The sequence below is a fragment of the Marmota monax genome, unplaced genomic scaffold (genome assembly GCF_021218885.2).
Source record: "Marmota monax isolate L192 unplaced genomic scaffold, Marmota_monax_Labrador192_F-V1.1 WCK01_AAM20220418_F8-fsc00050, whole genome shotgun sequence".
Classification (NCBI taxonomy): domain Eukaryota; kingdom Metazoa; phylum Chordata; class Mammalia; order Rodentia; family Sciuridae; genus Marmota; species Marmota monax.
In genome coordinates this window covers 13,299,074-13,312,101 of record NW_026694552.1, presented here as the reverse complement: position 1 = coordinate 13,312,101, position 13,028 = coordinate 13,299,074, and positions in this window count along the sequence as shown.

Below are 13,028 nucleotides of genomic sequence, written 5' to 3'. Positions count from 1 at the left end.
ATAGGGGGACCCAGTCTCAATCAAAACAAAACAAAAACAAAAAAAGCCCAGGGGGACCTAGTAATAGAGAGGACACAGTTTTGTGAGTTTTGCCACCACAACCCAACATTGTCTTCACAGTGAATATTGTAGAAAAAATCCCCTTGAACTTCTTGCAGAATAGGAAAAGGAACCTCTTCTTTTCTTTTTTGGAACTGGGGATTGAGCCACTGAGCCAGATCTCCAGCCCTTTATTTTGAGATAGGGTCTCATCAAGTTGCTAAAACTGGCTTCAAATTTGTAATCCTTTTGCCTCAGCCTCCTGAATCTCTGGGATTACAGGTGTATGCCACACCCAGAAGGAGCCATTTTGAAATAGGACAGAGTGTTCTTTTTTAATCTGCCCTCTGGAGAAACTATTTAACCAGAACCTAATGGGCTTGGGTTTTATCAGAGTCTGTGTGACCTGGGGAAAGGGAAATTCCACCCCGCTCTAGCTGTCCTGTCTCATCAAAGGTGGATGGTGGGGAGGACTGAGAAGTACTTGTGAAGTTCACAGCCCAGAGGCATAGGCTCACTAAAAGAGTCAGACCTAACCTTAGGACTATAGGATTCTTTCTTTTTCCTCAAGCATCCTACCACCACATTACTAAAGATCTATTCTCAGTAGTTCCTTTTACCCAGTAGATCTGTCTACTACCAATTGAAAAAAAAAAAGAAAGAAAGAAAGCATATGAAAAGGTGGTATGTGCAGACAATGGGATATTATCCAAAGCTAAAAAGAAATGAGCTATCAAGGGCTCAGGGGTAGCTCAGTGTGCTGGGAGAAGGGGGTGGTGCAGGAAGAAAGGCAGGGGTTATCAAGCCATGCAAGTACATGGAGGAAATTTAAGTGCATATTAGGAAGTCAAAGAAGCCAATCAGAAAAGGTTAAATACTGTATGATTCTGTTACCACTATTTACTGGTGAGACAAGTCCTTGCTTCCCTGAATGCTGAAGTATAACACCAGAGAAGCAGGCCGAGGCAAATGCAGAGTGGCTGAAAGTGGAAGGCTTTATTAAAGGACAGCAGAAAAGACTTCCCTGGAGGAAGAAGGTGACCCGAAAGGTGGAATCTATGGAAGAGGGAGGTCTTCCCTTTTTTACAGCTAAAGTCTTCTTTTGGTTTTCCCACATTCATGTCCTTTGTTTCCCTTTATCTTGCAGTGATAGAATGCAGGTGGGAAGGCCAAAAGGTGGGAAATAGGTGGGCTAAAGCAGTAATCTGGGCAGGAAGAGCCTGGGGTGGTTTTTGATTAGCACCTCCCTATTTGCTGGGAGCTGTTTCATTAAAAGTTCCTTAAGATGGGTTGGGCCTTGGGGACATTAACATTTTAATTTCCCTGAGTGCTGTTCTGGTTTCCTAGACTTCATTCTCATAATGGTCTCCATTTTCTTTATCTTACTCCATTTACCTAGCTACACTAACTACCTATCTTTAAATCTGGCTTCAATTCTAGCTGTAGGATGTTCTTGAAAAGACAAAACCATGGAGATAGTAAAAAGATCAATGATTTCCAGGTCTGGGGCGTGGGAAGGATGAATAGGGCATAGTGGATTTTTAGGGTAGTGAAACTATTCTGTATGATACTATAATGGTTGGACATGTCATTATATACTTGTCAAAACCCATTTAATGTACAAGAGTGAACCCTATTGTTAACTATGAATTTTGGGTGATAATGATGTATCAATATAGGTTCATCAATTGTAACACAGGTACCATGCTGGTGGGGGTGGTTGATTGTGAGGGAGTTTGTGCATGTCTGGTACTGGGGGTGTATGGGAAAGTCTGTGACAACAGGGAATATATAAGAAATTTCTGTTCTGCTCAATTTTGCTTAGCTTTAGAGCACCTAAAATTACTCTAACAAGTAAATTATTTTTTAAAAAAGTGTTGTGAGTGAAGTTTTATTATTTTGCATTAATCTTATGATCCTATGTTAATATGTAGCCCCTCCTTCCACCTTCAGTGCTCCCAATATCTCTTACCCTGCTCTATCTTTTCTTTTTATACAGCACTGATTTCATCCCAATATATATTTTACATATTTACTATGTCTATTGTATATTTCCCCCTGCTAGGATATAAGTTCCAAGAGGGCAAGGATCTTTATTTTGTTTACTAACATATCCTAAGAGCCTGGAACAGTCTCTGCCACCTACTAAGTACTTTGTGGAATGAATGAATTAATGCATCAAAAGCTATGGCTTGGGGCTGCAGTTGTAGCTCAGCAGTAGAGGGCTTGCCTAGCATGTGTGAGGCACTGGGTTCGATACTCAGCACCATGTAAAGATAATTAATTAATTAAAGGTATAGATATAGATATAGATAGATATAGATATAGATATAGGCTATTGCTTGTTCCCTATGCTCCAGATTTCCTGGGTCCAAGTCATTTAAATCTATGAATGAAAATGGGAGATCAGCTAGTGAAGACTTATCAGAGTGGATAGAGCTCTTTAAGATACCAGCTACTATCAGAGATCATAAGAACCAGCATTGTGAGGAGGTATCTTGCTCAACAGATTTTCAATGTATTCTTCAAAACTGGTCTTTTGGAGGGAAGATGCTAGATAGAACATAGCAAGTAGGCAAAAGATGTGCTTATCTTTAGAGCTGGGAAGGACAGGTCCACACCAACTTGATCTATGGTAGGTAATTCTTTATTTTTTTCTCTTCTTTCCTTTCCTTTCCTTTTTTCTTTTTCTTTTCATACTGGACATTGAATTCAGGGGTGTTCTACCACTGGTGTTTTACCCCAGACCTTTTTTATTTTTCATTTTGAGAGATGGTCTCGCTAAGTTGCTGAGGGTCTTGCTAAATTGCTAAGGCTGGCCTCCAACATGTAATCCTCTTGCCTCAGCCTCCTGATAACTGGGATTACAGATGGTAGGTAGTTCTTAAGCATAAACAGCACAACAGTGTTTTTACCTCTTGTGTCAAGAGACCAGCCACGTGAAGCTCTTTTTATTATGCCTCTGGCTCAGGGCCACTTCCAAATTGAGGCATAACCTCCTTAGTGGGCAGCTTCTATCAGCCCAGGGCAATTCTCTGGAGAAGAGAACTGCTGTAAGTTCTTAGCAGCCCACTCACAGCAGCTGGTTGGAAATGTTTCCAATGACTGCAACCTTAGACCTTTCTCTTTTGGCTTCTGAACATTATTGATTTATAGCTCTTTCGAATTTATCCTGTCCTTAATTGTAGGACTATTTATAGTCAGGCAGTGGGAGAAGAGCAGCCCTGGTGGAAAGTTTGAGCAAGGAGAGGGGAGGCAGGGAGAGCTAACAGAGAGCTAAAGGGGGAGTGAAGGCAGTGTATAAGAGTGAGACACTGGAATAGTGGGAAAGAAGGCCTTGTGTCTGGCTTGGGAAGAGTCCCTGTTTCTGGCTTGCAAAGGGAATAAATTAGTGACACAATGCCTCCAGTTTGCTTTGCTCTTGGCAACTCTTGGGAACAAGAACCCTCAAGCTGAGGGTAGGTTAAAATAGCTCCTAGTGAATTCTCTACCCAAGGCAGTGGTCTTCTAATGTTTTTACTTGTACAATTTCTAAAAGAATTTTGGAAAAGTTATATGCTTCATAACATATATTAAAGTTGACATCTAACAATTTTTATGGAGGGACTTATGAAAGTTTCGATATTGCAAATGATGTAATATCTGGCATACTGCAAATATTGATATTTAAAAATAAACATATTAAGGGGGACCAATTACCTTAGCAGTATAATATCCACTATTTTCCACTTAAAAAATACTTGGACAAACTCATTTTGAATAGCCATAAAATTTGTTATACCTTTTTCTCTTGAATATATGTGTGTGTTTTGTTAGTTTGTTTGTTTGTAGTGGTATTGGTGATTGAACCTGGGGCCTCACGTATGCTAAGCAAGCAGCTGTATGGCTGAGCTACACCCCCAACCCTTTAATTTTTGATTTTTAATTTTGAGACAGAGTCTCACTAAGTTGCCGAGGCTGGCTTTGAATTTACAATCCTTCTGCCTCAGCCTCCTGAGTTGCTAGGATTATAAATGTAGACCACTGCACTTGGCTTTGAGCTGATATTTTCATTCTGTACATTCCACAGAATTTATCCTTATGTAATATATTTTTATTATGAAAAGTCTTTGGTCATCACCTTCTAATCTTTGCCATAAAACCGTATATTAATTTACATTATAAAAGATGCTTATTTTCTGTGACCAGGCTGAGTCTTTGGGACTGTTGGTATTACAATTATCAGCGATTTATTATCAGCACACAATTGATAAAAATAACATACACATTTTATAAAACTTTATAATTAGTAAACAAAACAATATTATTAGGAATATGTCTTTTTTAAAATTTTTTTTAGTTGTTGATAGATCTTTATTTTTTAAAATTTATTTATATGTGGTGCTGAGAATTGAACTCAGTGCCTCACACATGCCAGGCAAGTGCGCTACCACTGAGCCTCAGCCCCAGCCCAGGAATATATCTCTTAATGTGATGGAAGGGGATTTTTTTTAAAGTAGCTCGTAGGCAGGTGTGGTGGTGCACCTATGTAATCCCGGCAATTCAGGGGGCTGAAGCAGGAGGATTGCAAAATTGAGACCGTTCTCAGCAACTTAGTGAGACTATGTTTCAAAATAAAAAATAAAAAGAGGGCTAGGGATGTATTTCAGTGGTAGAGCTCCCCAGTACTGAAAAAAAAAGTAGCTCATATATCTGTGGATGAACGTAACTTTTTGAGAGTGAGGCCAAATTCAGCATTTATAGTAGACTTAAATGTTGGGAAATATTGTTCACATAAGTAAGTAGATAGGAATGAAAGGAGTTCAGTAAAACAATATCATTCAATTGAGCATTTTCCAAATTATATGCCAAAGATTACGTAATGATCTATCCTAAAAGTTGTATGTAAGAATGTATCAAATGACAACTTGGTTAGTACTTTCTCTGATTTTGTTGAAACCAAGGCTTTAGAAATGACTTGATTTACAAAAATATTTGTTATCCCATCATTAAAATAATGCACTTTCTCAGTATCATCACTAATATTTCTCAAGATCCTGTGTTTGCTGCCCAGGAGTTTTCACACCCTGGGGCTAGGCACCTAATTAAGCATTGAAATGAGTTTGATTTGTCTTTCTTTCCTAATGTGGGATAAAGGAAGATGAGAAAGCAAAACCACCGTCTCTGTTCGCATGCAGATCATATTTAGGAAAGAGTATACACATGAAAGCTAAAACCTTGGAAATCCATTAAAAACATGCAAAAACAATACCTGCCTGCATGTCTGTTTAAGTCTTTATATTCCCTAGGAAAATGTGTACCCAAGTTGAAGATCACTGACCCAAAGAACAGAGCAATGTGAAAAGCAGAGGATTGGAACAGGGAGGAAGGGGGTTATCCCTAATGGCTCCATTCAGTCACAATAACATGATTTTAAAAGAGTTATTGATGGGACAGGTGAACAGGACTACAACACTCATGTTCTTAACCTAAAACTCAATATGTATACATTGCATACATCCTAGTACAAGACATTGATTTACTTATACTAAAGTGGCTGATAAAGTAGGGGATTACAGAAGTGCTACTGGTCCTCTGGACAAAATGATTCAGTACAGAAAAGGGAGGATGAGAACCAGAGATAAGTTACCCATTTGCCTGTTTTCTCAGTTTCTCAGTTCAATAAAGCTCAATGAAGTGCTTTAAGTAGGATTTGGGTCATTTCTACCTTCAGGTTTATGGCATTTGGGATTGTGTCTTTTGGGGTTATGATTGGCATTGCTTTAGGTAGTATGTGGCACATAATTTAGATTCAGGAAAGATGGTTCAAGAAAATTCATAAAAGACAGCTAGTATAATTTCTCTTTCAGTAGTGTCATAGTCCCCTTCAAGCTCAGCTCAATGACTTAGTCTGAAATAAAATTCTATCCCAGCACACCATCCATTGGGCTCCACGGGGACTTTCAGGGCTGAGTTCTGCAACCAATGAAAATTTTGACAAAATATGTAAGATACCCTAGGAATCAGGTCATCGCTTCTGTCTATTTTAAATATTAAAGTTCAGAGACAGATTTAGTTGGGGAAAGTGCCCTCTTGCTGCTAACACACACACACACACAGACACACACACCATTCAAGCCATTCACTAAGCACACAATTTCTTTCACTTGCTTGTGTCTTTGTATTATTTATTTTGTCTGGGATAACCAAAGGTATTTTTTTGTTTTCGGGGGAGACAACATCTTTATTTTTTTATTTGTATGTGGTGTTGAGGATCGAACCCAGTGCCCCATGCATGCCAGGCGAGCATGTTACTGCTTGAGCCACATCCTTAGCCCCTTCTTTCTTTTTTTTTTTAAGAGAGAGAGAGAGAGAGAGAGAGAGAGAGAGAACTTTTTAACATTTATTTTTTCAGTTTTCAGTGGACACAACATCTTTATTTTATTTGTATGTGGTGCTGAGGATCGAACCCAGCGCCCTGCGCATGCCAGGCGAGCATGTTACCGCTTGAGCCACATCCCCAGCCCCCTTTTCTCTCTTTTTTTTTAAAAAAATTATTAGTTATTGATGGACCTTTATTCATTTATTTGTTTATATGTGGTGCTGAGGATTGAACCCAAGGCCTCACACATGCTAGGCAAGTGCTCTACCACTGAGCCACAACCCCAGCCCCACCAAAGTTCTTCTCTTCAGCAGAATCTTCCCAACCCTTCCAGACCAAAAAATATTAGCTTTCTCTTTTAGATAGTATTTTCTATGTACCATTGTTACAGCATTTCACATTTTGTTTCACAACCATATTGTTACATATACTAGCAATTCAATCTTCTATATTCATTTTCTTCTATAAGGTTTCTTTTCTTCATTCTTTCCACGAAGGTCTTGATTCAGTTTACCATTGTCTCCTGGATTGTGAAAACAGCATCCAGTTTTGACCTTTTCTTATCTAATTTTTTATACTGCCACTGAGGTGACTGTATTAGTTAACTTTGCATTATTATAACAAAATACCTTTATAAACTTTATAAAGAAAAGTGGTTTATTTATTTAACAGTTTTGGATGTTCAAGGCATGGTGTCAGCATCAGCTCAGCTCTGGTATGGACCCTGTTTTTTTTTTTTTTAAATTTTGATATTGGGGATTGAACCCAAGGTTACTTAACCACTGAGCCACATCCCCATACCTTTTTATCTTTTATTTAGAGTCAGGGTCTCACTAAGTTGCTTAGGGCCTTGCTAAATTGCTGAGGCTAGCATTGAACTTGTAATCCTCCTGCTTTACCCTACCAAGCTGCTGAGATTACAGGTGTGTGCCACTGCACCTGACCTTTATATGTATTTTAAATGACATAATAGTAAATTACAATAATTTTATGCAATTCCAAAGAGTTAACATGATAGATGTCAACTAAAACTTTAAGTCTTAAGGATAGGGGCTGTATCTTAATCATCTCTCTATTTCCATTTTCTAGTGCAATGCTTTACACAAAGTAATTGTTCAATAAATTTTTTTTAATGAGTGAGGAATGAATGGGAGGAGAATGTATGTCTGCTTTAGGACAGGCTTAAAGCATCTATTTACTTTGGGATCCTAGGTCATTTCCAACTAAGAGACAGGGCTTCAGAGGATAAGATAGGCAGCCAGGGTGCTTCTAGAAAGTGTTGGCTTCAATTCCTCAGTATCCAAAAGAATTAAAGTCATCATACTATAACAATACATGCATACCTGTGTTTATTGCAGCACAATTCACAGTAGTCAAGTTATGGAACCAGCCTAGGTATCCATCAACAGATGAATGGATAAAGAAAATGTGGTGTATACACACAATGGAGTTTTATGGAGCCATAACGTAGAATGAAATTATGTCATTTGCAAGAAAGTGGATGAAACTGCAGAGTATTGTATTAAGTGAAATTAAGTCAGACTCAGAAAATCAAGGGTTGTATGTTTCCTCTCATACATGGAAGTTAGAGAGAAAAAAAGAAGATAGAAGATAGAAGGGAGACCAGAAGGGTAGAGAAAAAAACCCCAGGGGGAGGAAGGAAAAGAGGGAAAGGGGAGTACTAGGGAATGAGATTGACCAAATTATGCTATGTACATGTATGAATAAGTTAAAATTAAGCCAACTATTATGTATAATTATTATGCACCAATTGAAAAAAGAAAATATTGGCTTCCATAGACTCTACACAAATTTATTGAGTTATTTGTACTAAAACTAGACTAAGAGCTTCAGAGTCTAATAACCACTGCAAAATACACTGCAGAACAACCAATAGCAGTAACATGAAGACATTAGGAAAATGAGACTGCTGAAAGACTAAAGGGGAAAGGAATCTGGGTGCTATAGAGACCAAACAGTAGTCACAGCTGTTGACTCTATGGGACAACAGAACAAGAGGAGGATATAAAGAGCAATAAAAGGCCATTGAAAGCACACCTGTTACAGTAGGAGACAGGCCTTGGACAGTATCCGGTTACATGCCTAGGACAATTTGCCTCTTATTTATTTTCAACTCTGAGTAATCTAGGGATAAAATTGGACTCAGGTGGGTCATTGTCCTAACACTTCCTATAGGCAATATCCTTTCTTAATTACCAGGCATAGAAATATATATATATATATATATATATATATATATATATATATATAGAGAGAGAGAGAGAGAGAGAGAGAGAGAGAGAGAGTCAAAGATAAAGCAGAGGCAAGTTTTCTTTTTATCCAGATGTTATTATTAAAATAATAACAAATGGCTTAGGTATACAAAAATCTAGTTTGATTACAGAAGTATCAATTTTAAAGATTCCTAAAACCAAGTGGATATCTTAATAAAGCAGACAATGTATACAGACAACCACAAATATTTTGATCGAAATATTTAGTAAAATTTCTGTGATTATAGCCAGGCATGGTGGTGTACACCTGTAATCCCAACAACTTGGGAAGCTGAAGGATCACTAGTTGGAAGCCTGCCCCAGTAACTTATTTCATGCTGCATCCATTCATTCATTTGAAAATTAAATTGTTTGAGGAGGGAGAGCATGTTGAAGGATCTTCTGTGTAGAACAGAATTGTGCAGAAGACCTGAAATGGTAAGGAACTTAGCATGTTTGAGGATATAAAAGGAGGCCAGAATAGTAAGGACAAGAGTGGGCTTTATCCTAAAAGCAATAGGAAATTACTGAATGGCTTTCATGTTGAAGAGCAGCACAATCTGATTTATGTGTCTTAAAAGTCCCTAGGCCTCAGTGTGAAAAATGGATTGGAGAACTGAGAAAAACTAGAGTTAGAGGTAATGATACCTCTTGGCTTGCACTAGAGGTGTGACAATGGAGGTAGAGAGAGTAGATAGATTTAAGATGTCAAAGGTGGAATCAATAGGATTTAGTGATTAACCAATGCCAGGAGAGAGACTGTAATGTTAAAAATTACTCCTGGTCTTCTGAATTGAATAATTTAGTGTTTAGTGATGATCTTGTCTAAAATATAAAGGAAAGGAATCTAGGGAAGGCTTTATAAATCTTGAATACATTATTTCTCCTGTCAAATTATTGGTATCTACGAGATGCCTATGGTAGGCAGGTTTTGAGTTCAGAATAAAAATCTCTGATGGTGTTACTGGCACATAAACTGGGGAATGAAATGAATGAATGAAATTATCTATGAAGAATAGGCCATACTCTGAAGAACTCTAACATTTAACGTTTGGTTAATGATGGAGAAAGATAACAAAGAATGCAGGGGAATGCCAGATAAAAGGAAAAAAAAATACTGGAAAGGGAGATGATAGCATAGAAATCGAGGGAACACTGTTTCAAGATGGAGGGTGTGATCTTATAAGATGAAGACTGAAAAACAACAAATAGGTAAAGCATTGTCCCTTTCAGCCTTCTTACTTCTACCTGAACTCTATGGTGTAAATACACCAGAAAAGTGATGACTCTATCCATAAAGGACTGGGGAACATTGGGAAAAATGATTCTTCTCTTGAATCTAATAAAGCTTATGGAGAAATGCCGTAGGTATTTTTCCATAGGCATATGACAAATTATTTTTCTTTCTTAGGAGAAGCTTCCTATTTATGATTTATTAGTGTTCACAAGTGCTAAGCACACTGGAATTCAACAGAAAGAATTGGGTTCTTTTCTAAAGGAAAAAGACATACAATTTTAGGGGAGAATGTCCACAGATTCAGATATTACGTCTGTTTGTCAGGCAGCCCCAAGAGAAAGATCAAAGGGTGGAACACACTGAAACATGGTTCTTGAGCTAAAAGTCCGCAAAGTTTGTGAATTTCTGGAAACATGAAGCCCTTTGAATGAAGAGTGGAAGCTGTACACAAAGTTTGAGTTCAATTAGGATCAGATGTCAAAGATGATATTGCTTACTTCAGATGATTTAACTGGATATTGGCTGAAAAGAGCCTCATCTAAAAAGGAACTGGAAATGTTGTGACTAAGATTCTGACAGATGTGAATAACAGGAAGAACTCTGTGGCAATCCAGAAGGAAAAGAAAAAAATATGAAAATGAGGCTGAATAGATACAAACTGCTGATTACATTGATTGAATTTCATCCCATTGATGAATTCAAATAATAAAGATCTCATTTTAGAAAACAAATCTCTTTTAAGCAAGAAAAATTACACATTGTGCAAATTTCTAAGCCATGCTATTAATAAGAGCTTTCTGAAAGAGGGAGACAAAACAGTGAGGGAAATTGGATGGGGGAGAATGAGGGGGAGAGAGAGGAAGAGAGAGAGAGAGAGAGAGAGAGAGAGAGAGAGAGAGAGAGAGAGAGAGAGAGAGAGAGAGAGAGATTGAGATTCTGAGAAACTGACTCTGCCTAACAATCAGTGGATGAAATCACAAAGAAAAAACACTGGCAAGAGATCAGGCCTCCTGGAATCCATTAAATACAAAGAAAAAGTAACTAAATGTTGGTTACAGATCAGCATGCTATATCCAAAGATTTTAGTAGAACTGTTTAAGGGTGAGTGGATACAGTAATAAAATTTCATAATCAGCACTCATAAAATAATAATAATGGAAGTTTGCTAGATTAGAGAGCAACTACTGCTGCAACATATGTTGTATTCCATACACGAATCTTTAACCAAAAACACAGATGTTGATGGGCCATTTAACCTTCATTTTTGTTATTGCCTCTCAGCCCAGGCAAGTTTCCAAACTGTCTGCAGTAGTGGCTAGTCACAATTACACAGTTTTTGAAGGTGTCCTCAGAGTGAAGACCAATTATCTGATCCATTTAATCACAGACTTAGAATATAAATTAGGGCTACTCTAGGCTGGAGGATGATCACTTTGACAGTCCCCACCCCCCACACTTCCTTTGGTGGATCAATTCAACAGACAAGAGCTATGTGGTAGAATGACTTGATGTGCAAGTGTAGCCTGCATTAACAAATGTATCAGAGACAAATTAGAGATCAGATAGGCAAGGGGCCAAAGCACATGGGAATCAGCTAACAGAATGGAACAGGTTGGTGCAGAGAATCAAACAGACTAGAACAATGGATTCTGACTTTTTGAAAACAAAAATCATGCATTACTAGTAAGACAGCAACTTCTGGAAAAATGACAAAACAACAACTATTCTATTAATTTTTATTCTATAAAATAGATATAAACAAAAAGAAGAAAATTAAAAAGTCCCACACCAACACCACAATAGGCAACCAAAATTAACTCTTTGGTGTATATCTCACATGATGGTTTTCTTCTAATACACAGTGGGTATATATGTGTCTACTGTAATTTAGTCAGTTTTAACATTCACTTCATGGTTTTTAATGAATAATACTGTTTTTCTGTACAACATTACACTATAAGGGAGCATCAATATTTTATTAATCTAATGTTGGATATGTATGGTGTTTCTAATATTTTGCTACTAGTAAAATACTGTAGTGAATATACCTCAACACATTATTTTTTTAAGAATCCCATCAAATATATAAAAAATAGTGGAGAAAGAATGGTTAATGGGTACAGTGGTGCAGTAGGACAGGAAGGATAATTTCTAAGATTCAATAGCACAGTATGGTAATTTTGGTTGACCATTAACAGAATATTTCAAAATAGTTAGTAAGGGAGTATTTTGAATATTTCCAACACAGGGAATTGATGTATGTCTGATGTGATATATATGCCAGTCACCCTAATCTGATAATTACATATTGTATACATGTATTGAAATGTCACACTTTAACCCATAAATATCTACAATTATTATTATGACAATTAAAAATAGAGTTTAAAGTGGGACATCTGGATATACACTTACAAAAGATTGATGTTGGACTTCTACCTCAACTTAGATACAAAAAATTCTCTATAAATGAATCAAACCCTAAACATAAAGGCTAGAACTATATAGCTTCCAGAAGAAAACATAGGGGTAAAAAAAACTATGTGATGTTTGATTTAACAATGGTTTCTTAGATATGACATTAGAAGAACAAGCAAAAAAGAAAAATAAATTGGACTTCATCAAAATTCAAGACTTTTGTGCATCAGAAGACATTATTGAGAGCGAAAAGACAATCCACAGAATGGAGTGGAGGAGATATTTGTAAATCATATATGATTAGGATCTAATAACCAGAATATATAAAGATCTTCTGCAATCCAACAACAATAACAACCCAATGAAAATATAGACAAAGGACTTTAATAAGCATTTCTCCAAAGAATGTATACGAAATTGTCTAAGCACATGAAAAGATGCTCAACATCACTATCATTAGGAAAATGCAAGTCAAAACCACAACAAGATACCACTTTACAACCATTAGGATAGCAATTATGAAAAACCAAAACCAAAACAAAACAACTCAGAAAGTAACAAGTGTTGAACAGGATATGGAGAAATTACAACCTTGATTTCCCATTGCTGATGGGAATGTAAAATGGTGCTGTCACTGTGGAAACAGTTTTACATTTCTTCAATAAGTGCCATATAGAATTACTACATTACCAAACCATTC